This window comes from Anopheles arabiensis, chromosome 2, assembly GCF_016920715.1.
Source record: "Anopheles arabiensis isolate DONGOLA chromosome 2, AaraD3, whole genome shotgun sequence".
NCBI classification, from domain to species: Eukaryota; Metazoa; Arthropoda; class Insecta; order Diptera; family Culicidae; genus Anopheles; species Anopheles arabiensis.
The window spans coordinates 79,456,509-79,480,496 of NC_053517.1; the positions used below are offsets into that span (position 1 = coordinate 79,456,509).

At 45.0% G+C, this 23,988-nt stretch overlaps 1 protein-coding gene across 6 annotated transcripts in view; it reads left to right on the forward strand.

Moving 5' to 3' along the window:
- Positions 1–8,414: 8,414 nt before the first annotated feature.
- LOC120895801 (protein boule) overlaps positions 8,415–23,988 on the forward strand; it is a 61,259-nt gene continuing 45,685 nt past the window's right edge. For 3 of the 6 annotated variants that reach the window (XM_040299454.1, XM_040299450.1, XM_040299452.1), the window contains exon 1: positions 15,909–16,110. The gene's annotated coding sequence lies outside the window, so the exon portion shown is untranslated. Of the gene's footprint in view, positions 8,524–15,908; positions 16,111–23,988 lie in introns of those variants that run through there. The other 3 variants (XM_040299449.1, XM_040299453.1, XM_040299448.1) reach the window with 3 other exon arrangements.

Consider the following 23,988-nt stretch of genomic DNA (forward strand, 5'->3'; position numbering starts at 1 on the left):
AAATGTATGGGATTTGACAGACGCATGCGTTAACGACGCACGACGCAGCGTCAAAGTAGAAAAATTTCTATTTCGACGCACGTCGTGATGCGTCTGTCAAAATGGTTTAGCCATATCGGTTGAAAATCGATATTTTTTCCCGTTAAATTGTTTCGAGCGCAGTTTTGCGTGTAATTGGACTACTAAATAATGTTATTAACAAAACAAAATAAATGTAGAGAAAGTAATTTCGTAATTGCTGCAAAACAGGTGTGTGCGGGTCAGTAAGCAATATGCAATAAAAAAGCGAAAAAATACTTTGAACTGTTTTGAGCAGAACTGGAAATGATTTTACAGTTGTAATTTAACATTATAATCACATCAGAACCTATAAATAAGAGGCATTATTGCTGTTTGTTGATGTTTTTCTTTGTAAAATGTGTTGACATATCCATGCAGAACGCAGCGAACAGATACCAGCGTGCGTCACGCAATGCGTTGCGATACGCTGCGTCGAAACAAGTACCAAGCCCTTAGGGCCGCAGCAGTGCTTCATTTGATACAACTTTATCGTACGTGCTGTCATTTGATTTTCGCTGGATTATTTAGATTGATATGATTGTTTGGCTGAGTTTTATAGTTCAATGATTAAAAAAAATGAAATCCTAGATATATATATATACATATATATACAGGCGGTCCCCGAGATACACGGTACCTTTTATACGCGGATTCGGAGATAGAGAGCGGTACTTGTTCCGACGCAATGCGTTGCGATTTTGCCAAAATGTATGGGATTTGACAGACGCATGCGTTAACGACGCACGACGCAGCGTCAAAGTAGAAAAATTTCTATTTCGACGCACGTCGTGATGCGTCTGTCAAAATGGTTTAGCCATATCGGTTGAAAATCGATATTTTTCCCGTTAAATTGTTTCGAGCGCAGTTTTGCGTGTAATTGGACTACTAAATAATGTTATTAACAAAACAAAATAAATGTAGAGAAAGTAATTTCGTAATTGCTGCAAAACAGGTGTGTGCGGGTCAGTAAGCAATATGCAATAAAAAAGCGAAAAAATACTTTGAACTGTTTTGAGCAGAACTGGAAATGATTTTACAGTTGTAATTTAACATTATAATCACATCAGAACCTATAAATAAGAGGCATTATTGCTGTTTGTTGATGTTTTTCTTTGTAAAATGTGTTGACATATCCATGCAGAACGCAGCGAACAGATACCAGCGTGCGTCACGCAATGCGTTGCGATACGCTGCGTCGAAACAAGTACCAAGCCCATACGCGTGTAGCGACCAGAGCGCCATCTGGTGCGCACACCTAGAACTACCGACAGAAAATGTTTAACGGGCTAGTTAGGCAGGGACTGCACACAAAGCTAGAGCAGGACAAACAGTGGTAGCATGCTGCACCGCAGCTATAAAAACGGTGGCTTGCTCCATACACGCTCTCTCTCGTCCTAAACGTTTCCACATCGACACGCGCATATCCGTCCGGCTTACCCACCACACACTTCTTCTCCGGCAACTCTCGAACGAACAACACTAATTTTCGCGTCTCTCCCGAACTCACCGTTCCGCGGCTTAAAAGAAAAAAATAAATCGAATTCTACCAAAAACGTAAAAAAAAAAAAAAAAAAATTAGGGACCACTTTTGTGGCGCCCCTAAAACTGGTGACCCCGACGTGATCCGCAACCGACGCCGCGAATTCGTACGTGAGTGTGTGTGTGTACTACGCATCGCAAACTTGTACCGCGTTGAACGTGTTAAAACGTGCCACCGGCAGCGGAGATCGACGCAGAGAAGACAACGTGTGTGTGTGCCTACGACCGGGAGTGCTACCAGCGTTAGAGGTACCGGCAACGCAGCTGGCCTCCTCCCCCCTTTCCCTGTAAAGTGTGCAACGAGCGCCCTTTCATCATTCACAGGACGTTGAGTGCGGGCCGACGAAAAAACGCAGCAACGCCGTGTTAGTGCGCCCGTAGCTACACGGAGCGTTCCTGCATTCAGCGAACAAAAGAACCCCCACACACGCGCGCCGCCTCGAAGCGAGACAAGCGCGCACACACCATCATCGGCGCATCAGAAATTTTCCATCGAGCTTTCGACGGCTGACGCAATCGACGCAATTCTTGGAAGCGGATCGACGACAATCTCCGCTGGTGGTCTGCTTGACGCCGGTCACCGCCTCGCAAGCTGTTTCTACACCTCGTGCTACTGGGAATTTTCCGTTTGTGTGTGCTTCCATCTACGGGTGCGATCAAGAAGGAAGACACCTTCGTCGAGTTGCGCACGCAAATTATCCAGCCGTAGCAGTAGTGACTACTCGCCGCCATCACGATTTTTTCGCTCGAAGGCGAACCCGCTGACAAGAAGAACGACGCCGCCATTTTCTGTGCACCATTTCATCGCAAGTGAGAAGACGCCATTTGCTGCTCGCGAAAAAGGACGACGCACACCATCATGCGAACCGACGCACTTCATCGTTCTCATCTCTACCCGTGTATGAACGGGGAGACAACCAGGAGTGTTCGCGTCATCATCACCGCTTAACACCATAGACGAGAGAGCCGCTGCCGCCATCATCGTGTTCGCGTGGATCTACCCGACCGGGAGGGCCGCTGACAGCAGGCCCCGCGAAGACGCCACTACGCACGCCGTCACCACGACAACGATCATGCGTCATCATCATCGTGCTATTAAGGTAAGATCCACCCTTTTACGACTAACTGCGAACATTCTGCAGCGATAAAAAATGATGTGCTACCCCAACGTCATTGGGAATCCGCCGCCGACCGCCGACCATGCGGTACCTCGCAACCCACCGATAACCGACCTTGCATCCGGACCGCCGAAGACGACTACCTTCCAGTCCGCGCCAGGCACCCAAGCTTTCTATTAGCTTTCGAACAACCTACCGACCACTACCTATTCGGTCAGGAGGCGTTAACTGCCGGTCTCTTTGCTCGTGCCACCATGGACCGCAATGAGGCAGTACGCAACCGACTTCCTCACCACGAACCATCGAAAACTCTCGACGATTAGTATCAACGGAAAATGATCGCCTTGCCACGTTTCTTCGTCGCTACCGATGCCGACACCTAAGCGATTAATCGAATCGATACCGAATCTGCCGCACAGCGGCCCGACAGAAAGCGCTACACGCTACGTATGCCGAACTCGAAGCAGAATCCCCACATCGACCGCTACTCGAACCCTAAAGCGAGATCCTTCGCCCAACCGATGACACTACGATTCGTTTGGCAGGACCGTAAGGGGGAACAGGATTCGTCTGCTTTCCTGCTCATCCACTTGCCCAGACATCATCGGGTACTTTTTCGCTCAGCCAGGGTAACCGCTACCGACCAGCACCAATCTGCTTACCTGCTGACCCGAACGATATCAAACCGAAACGTATCGACACTTGTTTCAACGTTCCTACAGGAAACCGTCTGGCACTTTGACCGATTGGAATAGTTGCTCGCCCATAGCAACATATCATTCGACCGTCGCCGCAACAAACGTATCACGCTTCATACCAAGCACTTACACAAATTTTCGAAGTCGTTTCAGATCTTTGTAACGGACAGCTACGCTAATCTCCGTCAACCGCCTGAAACCAACCCAAACAACGAACGACCACGACCATATCGGCCTCGTGACACCGTCACTCGATCGCCCGCCGATGACCGGACGCGCACATAACTCCGATGTCCCAACTGCCATCGCCCGAACAACCGTTGACGAGCCGGCAAACACGACTTCGATGTCTCCGCCGTCGACACCGACCTGAACGCCGAAAGCCCGAAAGTGCACTTAATCGATTTCGCATGCACCGTCGCTACCTGCAGCTACGTCGACCGCCAGCAGCATCGACCGCCAGCTGCACCAACCGCCAGCTGCACCCCACCACCACCTATCCTACGACATATGGAATCGATCGTATCGACCGGTGTTACCAGGGCTCAACGGAAACTCGCCTTCCTCTACGATACCAGTAACACCGCTCTAGGAGGGGAATCCTGTAGCGACCAGAGCGCCATCTGGTGCGCACACCTAGAACTACCGACAGAAAATGTTTAACGGGCTAGTTAGGCAGGGACTGCACACAAAGCTAGAGCAGGACAAACAGTGGTAGCATGCTGCACCGCAGCTATAAAAACGGTGGCTTGCTCCATACACGCTCTCTCTCGTCCTAAACGTTTCCACATCGACACGCGCATATCCGTCCGGCTTACCCACCACACACTTCTTCTCCGGCAACTCTCGAACGAACAACACTAATTTTCGCGTCTCTCCCGAACTCACCGTTCCGCGGCTTAAAAGAAAAAAATAAATCGAATTCTACCAAAAACGTAAAAAAAAAAAAAAAAAAAATTAGGGACCACTTTTGTGGCGCCCCTAAACGCGGTTTTCAAAATTTTACAGTTCTTGGAGCAAATTGTACTGATTTGACACATCCATTGTGAAATACCAAATAATTTCCGTGTTGATCGAATGTAAAATACCATTTAAAAAGGTTTAAAACTGTTCAATTCATTAGAAACATATCAAATAATTAATTTGGTGGCTAAAACCACCCCCTACTTGCAAAATTGCACGGAAATTAGTTGTATTTTGGCTGGAAATCACGAGATTCGACTTACGCGGAAATTCGAGATACGCGGTATTTTGCGGCCGTTTTTGGTCCCCAATAACCGTGTATCTCGGGGACCGCCTGTATATACATCAGTATTTCTGGTCACTTTGCCAACAGGGCAAGGCGAGCTTTTTGGCGGCCACCGTCGCAAAACCGTCGCAAAACGTCAAAACCGGCGTCGCATGTACTGCAAACCGACGTCGCCGGCGAGCGAAACTCGCAACGATTTCGAGGCGCTGGCGACGGTCGTTTTTGACGTTTTGCGACGGTTATTGACCTTTCGAGCGAGCTTTTGCCCTGCGAGCCAGTGTGGCCAGGTTATATTGGCAGATTTCGGCAGGAGCACTGTTGAGAACTAAACCATTTAAATTGAATCAATTATTTTAACGATCAATTTCTTCTTCATTTTCTTCAATTTCTGAGGAAAATTCAATGAAACAGCGCGAGCGAGCGTCCTTTTCAGTGGCACTCACTGGCGCTCTGCCTCGTGCATTTTAAAGGCATGCAATAGAGCGCATTCTCTCCGTGAAGGCGCTCCATCCGCCATTTTTAATTTTCAGCCCAAAACAACGGACTTCGGATCCGATCTTGGGCCGGAACCCCACCGTGTGTTTGTATCTACCCCTCGACTGAAAATTGAATTCTCTTTTTCTGTCAGGTGAGCTTAAACCGCGGACAGCGAGATTCAAATTCAAATTTAAATGATTTTCTTTGACGAAAAATTCTCGGAATCTACGCAACTGACATTTTCTACTTATTATGAACATAAAATTTTAACGGAGAAGAATAAAAAGTGCCAGGGAAACTAACGTGCATCAGCGCGATAATTAACAAATGAGGTTAGCAATCCTTGAAACAGCAACCCAAGCGCCACAGATTAAGCTGAAACGACTGAAAAATCAAATTTCTGTGATTTTAGGTAGGATCAATGGAAAATCGGTAGTTTTAGGGCGGTCATCTGTGAATCGGTAGGCATATAAAAAATCGGTAGGAATACAGATAAATCGGTATTTCTGGTCACTCTGGCTGCAACAAAAAAAAGCGATGACAGCAACAACGACACAAGCATAGCACAGTGGGAGTGATATGGGTCATATTATTTATTTATTTATTTCTTTATTTCCGTTTTCAAATGCAAATTAGGATTGAACTTGACCGATAACCATAATAAAAAGTTGCTAATCCATTTCTGTACTGATGCGCTATTCAAGAATTGCAGAAATTTTGGTTTATTATGGTTCGGTTGGTGCTTACAGTGCTGAACCAAAAAAGGCAACGAAACAATTATTTAATTTATTCGCATCCAAAGCGTAAGTTTGGTTTTAAATCTTATTTTTCAACTTGAAAATCAAAGCACACTATTTGATATAAATAAGTTAACCCATTCTTTTCAATTTTTAAAAAAGTTAAAGCATTTTACAAGTATAATATTAGAGTAAAAATAAAAAAGGACCAAAAGGAGATGTAAATAAGAAAATGTGTATCCTTTCTACTGAAGAAAAAAGAACAACAAAAATATATTTAAAAAAAACCCTGTCCATTGCGGATGACCACCCGCTTTCCCTCGGTGCGCAGCAGAGCAGCAGAGAGTAAACAAAAAAAAAGCAAAACCCGTGAGCAATTCGTGGAAAGTGCACTCAGCTGTTCCTGCTTATTGCCCTTTTCTGGCTTTCTGTGTGAATCGAAACCGCTCCCGTTTGGCCTAAATCATTCGTTCCTCAGTGTAGCAGCAGCATCAAACCAAGTGCTTAAAGGTACGGTCTTCACTGTTGGTCAATTGGTGCTGTTCACGAACGGCAGTGAAAATTGTGTCGGAAAAAACGATACAAAATCGTAGTTTAATGTACACGGAGGAAAGCAGCCCCCAGTATCGGGGAATCGTTCTCGCTTTCTCGCACTCTCGCGCTCTCGTTCTCGCTCTCCCTTTACTGAAGCGCGCGCTCGCTCAGAAGTAGCGGGACGTGCTCGTGCTCACTCTCGCTCTCTCTCTTTCTTTCGCTCCTGCTTTATCGCTGGCACTTTATTGTGGCACACCGACCCAAACCCCCGGGCCCTGTCGCGAATTTCGTCAAGTCTTCTATCGTCAAGCGGTGTGTGTTGGTGCCTGCTGCTTTTCTGCTGCTTGCTCTTCCGAAGAATAGTTTCGATTTTAGTGTGCCGAGGTAAAGAGTGAAGCATTGACAAAAAGTGTATCCCAACATTCTTCTGGTGCTGTTTATTTGTTCGTTCCCAAACTGCGTGCATTTTGTTCTACACTGTGTGGCCCGCGAAAGTGCAGGTGTATTGGGTGAAAAGCGCGATTTAAATTAGTAAATGGTTCCGGTGCGGGGGGGAATAGAGAGACAGCTGCAGCGATATCAGAAGGAGGTGTGCGTGCGTGCGTTCATTGAATTTTGTGTGCAGTGGATTTTTTTTTGGTTGTATTTTGCTGCCTCTGTTCACGGTGTACAAAATGGATGCAGAAGAATGTTGTGCACCACACCACTTGCGCCTATGCCGTCTAATTGTGTGCCGATTCGGTCTATGGCCGCTTATTCCTAGAAAATTTCTCCTTTCTCTCTCTCTCGCTCTCGCTCTCGCTGGGTGCTTCTGGTGTGTTTTTCATTGCTCGATAATCGCACACCATTTTCCTCGTTCTTTTGTGGGCTGCTGCTGGTAGGGTGTGGGGGAGATTTTCAGCTACAATTTATCCATTTTCTACCTAGCACGAAGAGCACACGCACGCACGCACTTGCACATGCCATGAGTGATTATCGTGAGCGATTTTCTCTCTCCCATCTCTATCTCTCTCTTGCTTTTTCGTTTTTTTATATCGACGTGCGATAAAAATCACCACAATTGACGTGTGCGTGAGACAGACATAGTGCGAGAGACAACAGTCGAGCGAGAGCGTGCAGAGTGCAGCCGAGAGTGAGTGACACAGAAAAACGCACACACACGTGCACACACGCGCAGGGAGTTTCGAGAAATTTTCCACTCTCTCTCTCTCGCTCTCCTCGGGTTTTGGTTGGGCACACGCGATGGGCGAGAGTGGGAGTTTTCGCCGTCACTTCCGTGCTAACGTTCTTCGGGAAAGCGTGCGTGTGCGCGACACTGTTAGGGCCATCATCTTTCTCACCCAAGTGCTGCTGACCCACAGAAAGTTGTAAGGAAAATTTAGGGAAAAAGCCACCCTGAACCTTATTTTACCCCACCAGAAGCGTGTGTGCCTGTGGTATTGCAGGCAGAAAAACAGTCCCGAAAAGTGTGTGTGTGTTTTGGCCATCTTTGCTATTCTTGGTCTGTCATCCGTAACTGACAGATCAGAGATCCCCCCCCTCCGAGCTTGCCCATCCGTAGATACTAATTTTATTTTCCTTCCCTTCTCTTCAGCGATCCGCCGCATCCTAGTGACCCTGTGCTCTGTGGTGGTGTAGTAGTGTGTCAATAAGTGTGGTTGTGTTTGTATGTGTCTGTTCGTCAGTGTCATCAGTGCTGTGCGTGCGTGCTGAGGGGTTCGTGCAAATCTCAAGCAAAAGCAAAAGCTCAAAACAGAAACCTCTCACCTCTTTGCTTCTCCGCGTTTCTGGGTGCGTGTTGGTGCAATTGTGTTTCACACTGTGACCACAGAACCTCCGGAGAAACAACCCCCGGTGCAGAAGAAAAAGTGACACACCGTGACAACCCTGTGCAAGAGTGTTTTAGTTGGTTGTTGGTTGATCCGTTACACTGTGCGGGGATCGAAGAAGACGAACGACGCAAAGAAAAGGAGATCGAGCGCCAACTACAACCACACACACACACACGCAACTACTTCCTGGTTCGCTTGCCATCGCCGAGTCCCTGTGTCTCCCTCTCGCACGGTGCATTGTGTGCCTCCTCCTTTCTGTGTGTGTGTAGAGCATTTCGAGTAAGTATTTATTGCCATTGTGTGTGAGCTTCTTGTTGTGTCCTCCTCTCTGTTCCGGAAGATGTTATTATGTAAATAACATTACACATTTACACACCCATCCAATCCCCTCCTTCTCCCCCACATTTATCCGTCGTTATCAGGCAGCAACACCTTTTCTGTCCCATTTTAGTGGTTTTTCTGTTTGGTTTTGTTTTCTTAATTTTACTCTTTCCGTTTTTAACGTCCATTTAACGTCCCCGTTCCAAACCTCCATCTTTTTCTATACACAAGGCGAATTGTGAAATCCTGCCCGTTTCCCCTGGGCAACCCCTCAGACCTTGGGATATTTGCAAAAGTTGTGCCAAAAGCAAAGTTTACCTACTTTGATCGGTTTTGTCTCCATGGGGTAATGGGAAAATTACAGCCCACACACACACAACAGCTCAAACACATTAAAACGTGCACATTAAAAAGTGGGTGGGGAGCAGAAGGGACAAAGGTGCTGTCGACTAAAGAGTGTGTGCTTAATCGAGAGTAAATTCATTTCACATCGCCGACAACATTTTAAACAACACACCCCCTTACCACCCACCTCCACACACACACACACACGCATCACACATTTACTACCAGTCGGGAAAACAACCTTTTCCACGAATCGACCCCTTTTCCCTTAGCCCCGGGTTCTCCTTTATTCGTGCTCTCTTTCTCTCTCTCCCTCTCTTCTCTATGGAGTTTGGCAAAAAAAAAACATGCTTTTACTGCATCCTGGCGCTTTACTTCCGGTTTGTTTGTTTGGCAATTTGTTTGCGGTACGGTTGGCGCACGCGGTCTGCATATCCGGCTCCCCCTCAACCGTCCTGTCCCGGGACCCGGGTTGGCTCTCTATGCCTTGGCTGGCCTCCCTCCAAGTTTCAAGGTGGTAAACCCCGAAAAGGTCCTTGGTACATGTAACTTACACATTCCTCCCAGTGTGTGTGTGTGTGTATGATGCAAAGAACTCCAAAAGGGGGAAAGCGAGACGAAGGAAGAAGGTGTTTAAGGGAAGAAGGTCGTTTTGTGCCAACAAACCAAAACCCAAAAAAAAAAAGAATCATCTAATGAGTTTTCTTGCCTCTTTACCGGTTTTTGGTGGCCCTGGTTTTCCTCTTCCTTCCCATTTTTCCTTCGCCAAGATGTGTGTGTGTGTGTATGTGCTCGGATCGGTGCGCCAAAATTCATGGATTTCTGCCTTTGCTCTGATGACCTCGAGCACCAGAGGGCCCTTCTTTTCGAGGGTTTTTTTTGGCAAATGGGAACGCATCGTATCAAAACGGGAGGGGAGGGTTGCACATGATGCACGCGGGGTGCTGCTGTTGGGAACTGCTTTTGCCTTGCCCTATTGATGTGACGTGCTGCGTTGAGCCCATGCCCCCATGATGAAGGTATGCTCTCGAATTTCCGATAGGCAAACGAGTTCCCCGTGGCCGAAAAGTGCATCGTGGCGGAAGTTTCGCCCAGTACACACATGGGCGCACACAGTACAGCAGCGCGTCATCATCAAAGGCTCACAGGCTCTTCAAAACAGGAAGGGTTTGTTTTTTGGCTTTTAGCTCTGCTTGTTTGTACCGTTTTGGTCGTCAGACCTTACGACAACTTCGCACAAAAACAGCAGGACCTGGGAACGACACATTCGTGCGAAAGATGGACACCGAGTGGTGTGTGTGTGTCCTACAAGAAGGGGTGATCTAGCTTCTCACAATGCTTAGCGAAGGGTGGTTGTCTACACCGTATTTTTTGCCACACTCTCTATTAGGTGTCTGCGTGTGTGTGTGTGTATTGGGAAACAAGGAGCTACTAATTGCTTTTCAATTGTGCTTTCTGTGGAGAGACAGCGACGGGGGACAAGCGCAAGCAAGAACCTGATTCCTGAACCGTACCGGAAGACTTGGTTGTGTTTGGTTTTTAATTGTCCAGTTGTCTTTTTTGCCTCGCGATGCTGTGAAGTGCTGAGGTGTTGTTTTGCAGGTCCTTTAAATTGACGGTTGACGGAAGAAGCGGGGAGAAAAAGCGGGCTGAAACTCTGGGTGAAGGGGAATACAATCATTAACAATCGTGCTTTTGGGAAGGTGTGTTGCAAGGAGCTCTTTAAATTTCAATTTGAAATAGCAAATCTCAACACACACTTTCCGTTCAGGCGAGGCTATGTTCAAATGAAGTGCAGCTTTGGTTGTGTTGGTAGCTTTATTTACTATTCGAATGGTTAAGAGGTTCTCAGCCACAGAGCTTGTGTGTTGAATTGTCCTATATCGATTGGAAATCTTGCAGAATCTTCTTCACTGTTGATGACGAACGTATTTTCTTATAAAGGAAGAACATGCTAAGTACATTTTTAGAGGTATTTTTCATTACAAAAATTTTCTTACGGGACACACCATCCCTTCAGCATGATTTTCAACAACAACAACCCTGTATTGAAATTATGAAACTCCTATATGAAGATTCTCTTCATTGCGAAGATTGAGTTCCATTTGATTGAGTGTCAAAAACTGAGGCCAGCGAACGTTGAAGTTTATTATTATTATTATTTATTGGTTAATCTTCAACGGGTCGTATGGCCTAATTAATATGGGTAACAGTACACACAGAAAAAAGCATTACAAATTCAAGATTTGTATCGCAATTCACTGAGCACTGAGTTGAAATGTTGAAGTCGAAGCATTCCGAAACAGTGTGGAATACAGCCGACATGCGGAACATAGGGTCATACCGACCAACGCTGGAACGAAGTTGAGCGACCCGTACAGTCTCTCTAGACCTAAGAGTTCGGGATGGTGCATAGATATCGACTCGATGCAACAAAGGCGATGAGTCGATAGAGCCATTTAGCAAACCAGCGATGAAAGAGGACTGTGCATTGCGTCTTCTAGCCGAAAGAGGTTCTAGGCCTAGATCAAGATGTTGCAAAATGATCTAATCTAAATCAGGGGTCTCCAAACTTTTCAGTTCGCGGGCCGCATTGCTTCACAATCAACCTTGTTGAGGGCCATTTTGACGCTACCTTTAGAATGAGTCTCGTTCATGTCTCGATTTTATAAGAAAATACTATTTTTTTTATTCAGGAGTAACAGTCCAAAAAGGCCGTAGTGCTTAAAAAGAAAATACTATTGAAATATATCAAATTTCTGCAGCTTTCTTTTATTGAATATTGATTTTCATCTTTCAGAAGTAAAAAAAAAATCAGTTAGAAAAGAAAGCTATATAATTTAACCTTAACCCAGTCCTCGCGGGCCGCATTAAGGGCTCTTGAGGGCCGCATGCGGCCCGCGGGCCTTAGTTTGGAGACCCCTGATCTAAATGTTGAAAAAATAAATTCTAACAATGGGACCCTTCACGATTATAGGGGCCCTTCACGATTCTATTCAGTTTTTTGTATGGAGTTTGACAGTTGGAGGCTGAAATCATGTAAACACTCCACACAAAACCACACAAAAAACTAACCTGCAATTTTCAGTCTAGATTATTTTAGCCTCAAAGCTACACAGCAAATTTTCTCATTCTGCTTCAGTAAAGTTTTTTACTGAAACGGTTCAGTAATAGAATATTTTACTGATTTTCGGTATGAATGTCATGTTTTTACTGACTTTCGGCTAAACAATTTACTGAATGCATTTCAGTAATAAACATTTTACTGAAAATCAGTAAAATAAGTGTCAAATTAGTCGTTTCAATGGATATCAGTAAAACAAATTACTGAAAATGCAGCAATTCATTCTGTCAAATCGACCTGTCAGTTAGAACATCAAAACAAAACAATGCGGTACCTACTTGCTCGTGATGTGCAAAAAGTTGATTTTGTAGGCGCTTACAGGCACCCTGGTGAAATTTCAGGTGATATTTCGGCTTACGGGATTAATTTAAAAGAATTGGCAGCCGTGTTGGTGTTTAAAATACTTGCTACAATCCACTGTGCTTGCTGAAATTGCGTGGTGTCTGTGAGCGCTTACTGAACCATCTACACTTGCGGCGGTGAAATACAGTATAAAAACTGTATAAAACAACACGAAACATGTATTAATATGAACTGAGCGACTGGCAATATCTGCGCATCAATAAAAACTCAATTTAAAAGAAGTATTTCGTCATTTTTTAATCGCTACCAACTACTGAAAAATCAGTAATATGAGAATGGCTTTACTGGGATTTCAGTAAACGAGCTGTCATTTTGGTGAGCACCGGACATTACTGAATGATTCAGTAAACATTCTTTTTACTGAAAGGATTACTGAAACTTCAGTTAAAAAAATTCAGTAAAATTTTACTGAAGTTCAGTAAAAAAAGTTTTCTGTGTAGAATTAGATTCGAGTACCTGCTCGAAAACACGGTGTTGTTTACATTTACCCCAAGGTGCATTTAAGAGATCACGTGGTGGAATCTAGAATCAAAGTGTATGTAGTCCAGGTGGTCACATAGTATATTTTTTTAAACCAAATTTGAACACCACATTTTGATAGGATGGGTGAAAACTTTTGTTCAAACAAGCTTTCTTCAGGCTTGACGAATACTCAAAACACCCTTAAAATCTTCATTCAGAAACAAAAGCGATAAAAATCAGCCTTCTGAATTCATACACCTTGGGACAAGCCCACCTGTATATTATACCCATTTAGATAGCTGCTCGAAAACTGCTATACAATGCAAACAGCCGACAGGCTGAAATTTCAGCCTAAGATCTAAAAACGAAAAGGGGCCCAATGTTGAGATAACTTCTGTCGAAAATCATCGGATTTTAGTGGAAGTTAAGTCATAATAAAACATTGATTTAGAACTAATCTCTTATCCAATATTTTCAAAGAAGCTTGAGATGAGAGCCATTTTGACGTTCACTTTAGCTATTTGGTAAAAGTTTAAATCTCGCTATGATAAGAACATACTCACCGCTTCTTTCAAATTTGTACAGCTTTCCATTCTTCTTCTTCTTTGGCACAACAACCGCTGTCGGTCAGGGCCTGCCTGTACCACTACTGGGCTCGGCTTTTAGTGACTTATTTATTATCATAGCAGGATAGTCAGTTTTACGTATGGTGGGGGCTCGTTCCATTCGGGGCTTGAACCCATGACGGGCATGTTGTTAAGTCGTACGAGTTGATCACTGTACCACCACACCGGCCCATTATTGGAGCTTTATTTTCGAGTTTAAAAAGTCAACATTATAATTTTGATTACATTACTCAAATTACTGAACTGTTTATCTTAACAGTAATGAAGTCATCACAGGGCGCATTATAGGCTTTCGAGGGTTGCATGTGGCCTACGGGGCTTGATTTTAGATCCTTGTCTTAGAACATTCCAGGGCGCCTGAATGGACAACTAGAAGTAACAAGGGAATGCTAGACAAAGATCCTGTAAAAATACATAAAAAAGACACATGTAGCTTGGCCGTAAGTCATTTCTCGTTTAAACTACTGCTATGGCACCTGTAAAAACGTACAAATAAACATTTCTTCCCCAACCCACTGTATAGCTTAGACATTGCTCCTTGGGATTACCGTTTATTCTGATTGGTGAAGCATGGTTGTCTCGTTGTCCAGTACTTCTTCAATTACGATGAAGTCAAGCCATTTCTCGGTGTATGGATATCGACCAAAGCATCGTGTTTTTCCTGGGATCTAAGCTTATTGGTACATAAAGGCAAAAATTTTGATACATTTATGCAGGTAATGTTAGGTAGACATTATCCATTGGTAAACCATCTTTCACATTGTAGTATTTCGACACGGCACTAGGTCGACGATGTGCAGAAAACCGGCCAGAATTTAATCGATAAATAGTTTTGAGCAGCATAAAATCTGCCGTCATTTCAATCGGTGAAATCAAACGTTTTAATTGGCCTGTCAAATTAACGTCACTATATCGAACACGTACCAGCTTGTGTGTGTATGGTGTGCTTCAGCGAGCAAAAGCCAGCAACGTTTAGCCAGCCGATAACGGATAGATCAAACCACTATATGTATGCTAGCGAGAACTTCTTGAGCATACAACCAGTCACGCACCAGTATTTGCTTGCACTATGTTGATGTGGTGAACCAGAGGATGAATACCATCAACATTGTGCATTATGTTGATGAAATGAATGAATACTTCCAACAAAACGCTCAATTCTGCGCAAATGATGCATATGCTATTGATTTCCTACCATCTTCCTTTCTTCTGTTTCGCAATACCAATCTGCATCAGAGTGCACATAAAACGCAAATTTCCAATTCCCGAAGACGACCTTCCCTTCACTTTCCGCCCAACGTCTCATCGGGATAATAGCACCCACGATCAGCTCCAATCAGGTTAAAGATGCACCCACTTTACCTACCATTTCGAATTGATATGTAAAATCAGTTCTAGATAAATGGAACTCCGTGCTCTTTCTCTTTCTTCCCTTTGGCGAGATGTGAAAAACCGATCTTACGCAACCTTGTGTGTGTGTGTGTGTGTGTGTGCCTGCGTGCGCCATAAAAGGTGCAATGAAATGCAACACACAGTCAGCGGTTGAACCCGGTGGGAGAGGTGGAGTTTTTAGCCTAATTAATCGCTCCCGCGCTAATGGATCGTGGGGATACGAGTCACGATGGCTGGTAGTAGTACACTTACTAAAATGGGGTTTACCTTTCCTGTATCTTCAAACTCCTCCACTGCGTTGTTCTGTGTGTGTGACCTACTTTCTTTGATGGGCGCTTCCCCGCTGTAGAACAAACCTCCCCAAAATGGACTCACATGATGCGCTACTGCACTCGGAATCGAAATCCCTCCGATTCGAAAACCAATCATTTATTTCAATTTCTTAAAGAAAATCGTCTTGACACAGGTGCATGGTAGGGAGCAATGCCACTACTTTGTTGTTGTCGATGCTTGGGACTGCGAGGAGAGTCGCTGTGTCAGTGGCTTTGGCCGTTCGTTCATTCACCACACACCTCTCCGGTACAAGGAAGACTGTGCTGATGATGACGATACTGATGATGATGATGATTGGGTGAAAAAAACTCTGATACACCGAAAGGTCCCGAACGCCCGAAGGCGCTCGTGCGTGCGTTCGTGTGCATATCCTTTTTGGCGTGTTGTTTTTTTAGCTTTGCTTGCAACTTTTCTTTCACCCTGGCGTGGTGCTGCCCAAATGTCAAAGCGGCGCGGGGTGCTGTAGTGTTGTGTGGTTGTGTGGGTCGTCATTTTCCACATACCTACACACGTACAACACTGCCCGGTGCGCGCTCGCGAGAGAGAGAGGGAGAGCGTCCGCGCGATGAGTGATCATCTAAGTAGCTCTCGCACCCGCACAGCCCGCGCAAGTGAGTGCCGGTGAGTGGCTAATGGTTTTGCGAGTCGGGGCTGTACGCATCGGATGCCGTTCGCACCGCGTTTAGTACCCAGTTTGCCATTGTATCGACCGTTTACTGTGCGCGCTCTAGTTTCTCTTACCGTAACCGCTGTCTGTGTTTGTGTGCGTGTTTCTATAGCTAGACCAGAAGCAGAAATTCTGTGTCTCCGCGTGCGTGCGTGTACATGCGCTTTAGTGTGTGAAGCTGCGTACCACCACCTTTGCCTACGCGACTAGGTGCCGACGACGATTTGCTTTAGGTGTGTGTTAGTCCTAGGATTAGTCCGGTTTTTTTTTGTAGGTCCTATTTTTGCTACATTTTGGTGTGCTTTCGTGTGTGTGTGCGGGTGCAATTGAAGATTAAATGCACACGCTTTTCATAACGCAACGATCTAAAGTGTGCTGTTGGGCACGCGTGTGTTGGAAGACTGTGTTCCCTCCGTACATACACATCTATTAAGCAAACGGTGTGTTGTACCTTTTTCAAGGGTATCCCTTTTTGGTGTGACGATTGCGTGTAGTAGTAGTAGTAGTAGTAGTAGTAGCGGCGCTGTGCGTGCTCTTTGTTGCCTGTATTGCTCGTTGAGACTCTATTGACAAATGGTGAATTCTTTTTTTGCTGCTGTTGCGTGGGTGGCTCTTCACCACGCGACACACACAAATACAGCTCGCATTCCGTTAGTGTGTTGTTCCCGGCTCTCTGCTGGCACACCGCGCACGACGACAGCCGAGTCGTGCATTATTTGCTTCTAATATATTGCCTTTTATGTGTGTGACGTGTGGTCGCGGTTTCAGTTGAAGGCGGCGTGTTGTTATTACAATAAGGGAATGGAATTCGGGTTTTTTATTACCGTGCGCGCGTGCTGCGTTACGACTCGATTAACGATAAAAATGATTTAAAAACTCCAGTAAACAAAAAAAAAACCCGAGGGTGGTGAAACGTTCATTCTATCACAATCCATAAACAATGTGTCAAAAGCAGAATGGTGTATCTGCATATTTGCATAACGTTTTGGAATGGCGAGCAAAACCGAAAGAAGAGGAAACATTAAATTTGAGTGAAAAAATTGGAAAAAATAGCACCCAAAGCGGAGAAGAGTTAATAGTAATGGATAATCATAAATAATAGGGCAGCTATATAATTAACAAACGTACAAAGCGCGCAAACCCCTGCGGGTGACAAATTGGTTAAACAAAACTGTGACGCCCTCTGCCAAAACAGTGGTCAAAATGGAACGCGTGTGGGGCTTTGCTAACAAAATGTGGAGCAAAAGTGAGAGTGGTGGTTTGTGTGTGTGTGCCTGTGCGTGGCTCAAACAACAACAAAAACGCCAGGCATGTGCTTTTTTTTTTGGTTCGACGGACGGAAATATCATTTAGTGATTGAAGATGGATTTTTCCCACCGAAGGCCCCGAAAGGGGAAGAGGAAACACTTATAATATCCGCACAAGCACACAAGCGCATACTTACACGGGCGGAAGTGATGCAAAAGTAGTAGTCGCTCCCACCACTCTGTGTGTGTGTGTGTGTGCACAGGTAACAAAACGGCAGCAAAACGGTCTTCTGAGTGTTTTCTTTTTCTTTCCCTCGTGACGTGGTGTGGCTGCTGGTGGCAACGGTTGATGTTGATGTTGTTGTTGTTGTTGTGCTCTCTGTGATGCATCCGATGCGCGTTTACCACCACTTCCAGGTGCAACAGCAGCAGCAGCATCGCGATCTCGCTGCGATAGTTTGCTTCCTTCACTCTCTCTCTCTCTCTCTCTTTCTCTCTCCCCATACACACACACCCTTTCTCTACTTTTTCCCTGTGTATAAAGTGTTTTGTTGCTCGTGCCAGGTGAAAGTGAAGACGGCGAACTTGTCGGCAAACGTCGTCGCTGTCTCTCGGTGTGTGTGTGTGTGTTGGTATTCTATGATGCGCGTGTGAGGTGAGATGAACGATAACACAAACCCTGTGCGGTTTCTAAACAGTTGCGATGCTGGTGTGTGCCGTTGCTGTCATTTGCACACATCGGTCATGTTTAGCATCTATCGCACGCGCTCTCATCCCCTGGGCACTGTGTGTGGTAGTGCGTTTAGCGCCTACAAACCTTTTTGTCGCATTTGGCAGCGATTCTGGTGTGTTTTTGCTGCTACCTGATGGCCGCCGCTTTGCTGTTGCCCTTCAGCACCTTGTGCTGCTGTGTGTGTACCTTTATGCGGGTTGCTTTTGCTTCTGCTTATTACATCCCACACACCGAAGACTGCATTTCGGACCGAAGTGCGGCTGCCTCCGGATGTGCTCTTAGTACACCACTACTAACACTGTCGATGCGACAGATGTCGCGCTCTCTAAAGTGTGTTTGTTGCGCTGTTTCACCCGTGCGCCTACTAATACACACGGGTCCCCGACTGTGGCTGTGTGTGGTGCCCTCCAGGGGTGTATTGTAAATGTGGAAGGGCGGGGGAGAGAACCCTTTCGGTCTTACGCCATGTGCATTTTATGACCGTATGTGTGTGTGTTTTTTGGGAGGGTGTACCACAGTAACAAAACATATTGCAATATATACGCGATGGATGGTTTCGTTTGAATTACGCAGCCTAAATGTCTCTATTGCCATCCATCTTCACCGTTTGCTCCCGGTGGCGCCGCACACCACTCAGGTGCGTTGGCCAGAATATGTCAATCACTACTCACGACTCGTGGGTTTGTTGCGGAGGGTCTTGTTTGAACTTTGAAGCAGGCCAGCAGCCTTTGTGCCTGCCTTACCACCAGTCCGTGAGGGTCCGGGAGAAGGGGTGGGTTTTAGAGCAAATAATAAAACACCAAAGGGCCAACGCACCAAAAAGCAATAACGTACTATCGAGCACAGAGCGGTAGCAGTAAAGTGTAGTGCATAGGACTAGTTTGATTAAGGGATTTGAGTCAATGTATTTGAACTCACCAGTGTACAAAAGAAGGTACTTAGTTAATTAGTCTTAGCTGTCAAGAAATAATTTGTTTTTGCTTTTTGATGTAGTAGTAACGAATTATTGTGATTCTTTCGCCGCTTTATATTAAGCCTTTTTGCTACTGAAACCTGAAGCGTTTTCAGTTAGTTGACATAAAGTAAACTGGATTTTAATATGAAGTATCTGTCCTGCAAGAATGATGCTACATCAAAATAGTAACAGAAAGAGATATTGTTCTTCATATTGTGCTAAACACAGGAAATTATTATTGCACGCAACGAAATCGAAGCGTCATCAAGCTGAGACTGAATCGTTTCAGCGACTAGAACAATTTAGGTGTTGTTTATTGTTTTGAATTATTCAAGACATCATCCTAACACTTAGGATGCACATACCGAGTACAGAGGTACTAATCTTTGACATTCGAGAGAACTAACTCACTCTTTTTGTATTGTTTGATGCGTTCCCGTTTGAGTAAAGGTTGCTAGATTCTAGTAGATGAATCAAAAATTGGCACCGTATCTCGAATTGAGTAGTCCAATTAGACAGATTTTTATGCCGACAGCTCAAGCAGGCGAAAACACGAAAATTCACCCATTCAAGTATGTAGGACGGTCTGTACATTTGTAATTATTGGTAACATGAGTACAGTTATATCTCTCTAAGAAAATGTAATCTCTTCAAGAAGAATAATTTCTTTAAAATGAACATTTTGACGGTCCCGTCATATTCCATACATTTTATGTATCTTCAAGATGTATTATCTCCCTAGGGCGAATGTTATCTAAGCTGCATATGCAATTTGGCAGCTAAGTTCTCTAAGATGAATTTTAGGATGATATTTTCTTGGATGCTTCATAGCAACACTTTCATTAGTTTTTCTCAACATGAATAGCTCTCTAAGCTGATAGTTCATTGAAGAGATTTCACTCTATATCAATAAACAAATTTAACATATTTCCCACAAAATTATGGAAATAGTTTATTTCAAACAGGGTTTGACTTAATTAGTTAGTTTACATGCACTCCATCCGCCGGTTGTTCTGACCAACTGTCAACAATTTTAAAACAAGTACTTGTTTTACAACAACGAGGCATACGAAAGAGTACATAAGTAGTGTACATAAGTGTTGTGTCCGAGCAAATGAGATAATACACAGTATTGAAGTATTACACGGCACAACAGAACGTTTTATATTTACAGATAAAACAATATACAAATCACAGTAAAACGGGCCGCGTGCCCTGCCGAGAGCTCCTGCTCTATCGGCTGTTCCACACACTCTGATCGTGCGGTGCTTATGGATGCGCCGGAGTGTGCGTGCGCACACTTATCTCCTGGGACTCCACCATCGACAGGACGACTGTCGCAGTGAGAACAGGGGTCGCCTATCATCCACAACAATAAGTGTACATTTGTACCTACGGTAATGGATGAATGAAGAAGTTACTTAGAAGAGACATATCAGGCGTAAAAAGGAAATTCTTCTGTCAAGGACCTATTTTTGTAGCTATCTAACTTATTAAACTAAGTTGAGAGCTTATCATCTGCCACTTTGAGAATTGGTTCGCCATAGCAATTATCAATATGTTCCTATTTCTTCGGAGATATTGCGAGATCTTTCCATTCTGAACTGCTAAATTTGCTATCATAGTAAAACATTCTTACCATGACCGTCAGCGCCATCTGGTGCAATCAGTAGAAACTAACCGGTGTACTATTCTTAAATGTTCACCATTAAAATAAATGTAACACATTCACTCTCAACGGCTCTGCTGTGTTCGCCGGTGCCGGTGGTCTGGTGGGCGATTACCATAGATGGTACACGAGCATTCTGCCCTATTCTTGACCCTTCATTTATTAACTGTATCTGGGCAACATCTTTTACATTGACGCGGACCCTTTCGGTCCACCATATTCATCGCCTTGCCGTGGCACTCACTCCACAGAGGAGTCCGCTTTTCGGATTCAGTGTACGATTGCGATCGTGCGTCGTGTGTGATGATGTCTTACTTGAATTGTGCGATGAGAGAGCGCTGGTTCGCGCCCGCACCCGTGTGTCCCGGCCGATCATCACACTTATTGTCCGTCCCATCTCGATGCAGCTGTGAGTTCGTTAGCTCCCTTTGCTTACCCTCCTGCTTATCCCCCCCGGTACGATGTGTGTACCCACCCACCTCCCCCGGGTTCGTTCAGTGTCGCTGTTTTTGTCGTCCATCGGTGTCAACCGAAAACAAGCGAATCGCCAGCACCTATTTTTAAAAACGAAATTAGCCATAAAAGCGTGTGGCATACAAGACCGAAGATGCAAGACAGGGCGCGAGCGCGCGAGCACGATCTCGCTCGCGTTCCTCGCGGATAAAGCGTGGTGTGTAAGGTGGCCCCCCTGTCCGTCCGCGTCGCCCGCACGATGAACAGCAAGATGCTGACGAGATACAAACAACCACTTCCCGTAGGTGTGCGCTGAAGAAGTGGGGAGGGGGTGTTAAAGAAAGGGGTGTTTCGGTGGGGGTTCTGATGAGACAATCGGTTGATATCTCAGTGTGTGTGTGTGTTGTTTTTTTCGGTGACTATTGTACACGGGACTATTGCGCGGGATGTCACGGGATCGAAGGGCAAAAAGAGCTCTAGAGTGGGACGGGGATGGGGTAATTTAAGCGAAGCAGACATATACACACAATAGAGACACTCTCAGCAGGAGGTAGGGTGGTCCTGGTGCGAATGATTGGTGGGATGAAATTATGCTTTTTTTTACTGTTTTTGATTCAACTCCCTTGTCCTTCCCTCCCCTATGTTGGACAAAGTTATTAAAGAGTAAAGAGGGCTGTAATTCGAAAAAAATGCAAGAAATAGGTAATAGGAAAATAAGATAGAGCAAGTGAGAAAGAGCGTGAGAGTGAAATGCAAGGTGGATCGTTCAGCAAGACCGCGAACCCCCTCGGGAAAGGGTGGGTTGCGTTGGAAATCTGTGAGTGCTTGATGCATTTTCGTGCACAGGAATGCGTGAGCACCACTCACTCTTTTTTCCGGTTTCCCAACTCACGCTCTCTAAACGGAGCTCTCTCTCTCTCTCTCTCTCTCTCTCTCTCTCTCTCTCTCTCTCTTTCTCTCGTGAGCAGTGAGCGAGAATGAGTGCCCGCTTTTCCTCGGAACGAGCGAGCTCTCATCTTCTCGTTGAGCGGGGTTGGGAAATGTTAACAGCGATGCCCGTTTTTCCTCTGCCATAATTCGCCACAAAGGGTACGCTTGCAGCACACGTTTTTTTTCGACGTTTTTCCTCAATAATTGTGTGTATATAGTTTCCAATTTCGGCAAAAGGGTAAATTTGTCACCAAAACGATGATGTTATTTCATCCATCGCTTCTCCCTCTTTATTATACTTTCCCAACCGTTTCCAAAGTTTAACTAAAGCGACTGATACAACAGTTAAACGGATTAGGTGGAGAAATGTATTTCTGTAGATTTGATTTCGGTCCCATTCGGTTCTCGCTTTGCTCGCTTTTGTTTTATTAAATCACCGCTCCGGCGTGGTCACACATCCATGCAGAAAAAGGATAAAAATTATGCTAAATGCTTCCCCACACGGGTTGGATTGGACGAGTTTGGCGAGCGAGAACGTTCTAGCCCCCCCCCCCTTTTTTAAAGCGTTTCCTCGTCCCGTGTGTTTTCCCCGTGTACGTGCAAATCGTACGGCGGAAATCCAACCGACGAAACGCGGACTAACTTTTCGGGCAAACTTTGCTGAAACTATGCGATACATTTGCTTAGCTTGCTCTTCAACACCACCTTCCTCCTAGTACCGCGTTTTCCTCTCTCTCACACACCGCCCACCCTTGCAGCACAATTGGATATTGAAATTCCAACGGTGTGTAGAACCAAGCGATCGTGTTCCAGGTTGGTAGGAAAATTCTTCGCCCCTACCACCACAGGTCGGTTGGGAGGATGTGATGGTGGTTAGATGGCGGATTGGGGGTCTGTGGAGATTAAAAGAGTGAAGTGAGGATCGGTTTTCGCTTCCAGTTTTCGAACGAAATGTAGGGCAAAGTGTCTCGGGCTGGTGGTGGTGATGGTGGTGATGGTGGTGATGGTACACGGTGCTACGATAAGTGAAATCTCACTGGAATTTCTCTAGACACACACACACGCGCACACACACAGGACGCTCTAGACTGTGCGGGTAGACCGGCTGGCCTTTGAAGACGTCGCTGTGCTGTGAGCAGCATTATGTAAAATTATGCATTTTATGCAATTATCGTCCCACATCGTTACCGGTGGTGGCACACGCTCCGCAAACACACGCACATTCTCAGCCACACAGCCACCTCCAGTACAAGGAGACCAGGTCTGTCTGCCTGTCCGGACGGGGTGCGGCGCCTGCAGGGGAGACTCTCCGAGTAATAATTAAACGATCGTTTTCTGGTTCTGAACGAGCGTCTCGTGGCAACTTGACTTTACTCTACCGTTGCCGACGGGTTGCCCTGGACACAAACAGACAAAAACGTACAACCAACAGTTGGCGAACCTCCTGTTTGAGAGGATGTACTTGCTTGTGTGAAGTCAGGCCGGCAGACGGAGTAGATAATTTGATGAAGGACTCGGAGAAATGAGTGAATTTTGCTTCAAAAATCTTTATTCAAATTACATGTGGTTCAACGCAAAGAAGGTGCACTTTGTAATGCAGCATTGCACAAAATTAATCAACCAGATGGTTACGACGTTGTGGATTTTAGAATGTAATGCTCTTGTTTGACTTCCGTTGTTACACCCAAGTCATCAGTTTTCCACTCCAAGTCAACTGTTTTGTTCAGAATGTTTTATTTTGATAAAATTGTTTGTTCCAAAACTCGTCAATTCGAGTTGCACAATTTATAATTTTATGTATAGTAACAAGAATATAATTATTGTGAATGAATTCGTTTACGTTGTTGTGCATTCTCAGGAGTTAAAAATGCTTCATCAGTTTTTCCTCTAGTAACAATGAAGTTACAGGCTTTAAAGATCTTGTAAAATAACATAAATGTTGTCAGCAAACTGCTCCTACACCTGGGGAAAATGGTTGACTCACAGACAAAAATAGGTGTCTTAAAGCCAAAATGTAGCCACAATGCCTGTATTTTGTACGGATGGTGGAGGATGTGTGCTTTTGTGTAAATGTTTTTCGCATTTTAATTCATACTTCTACTAAGTATTATGAGGCTGCGCAAA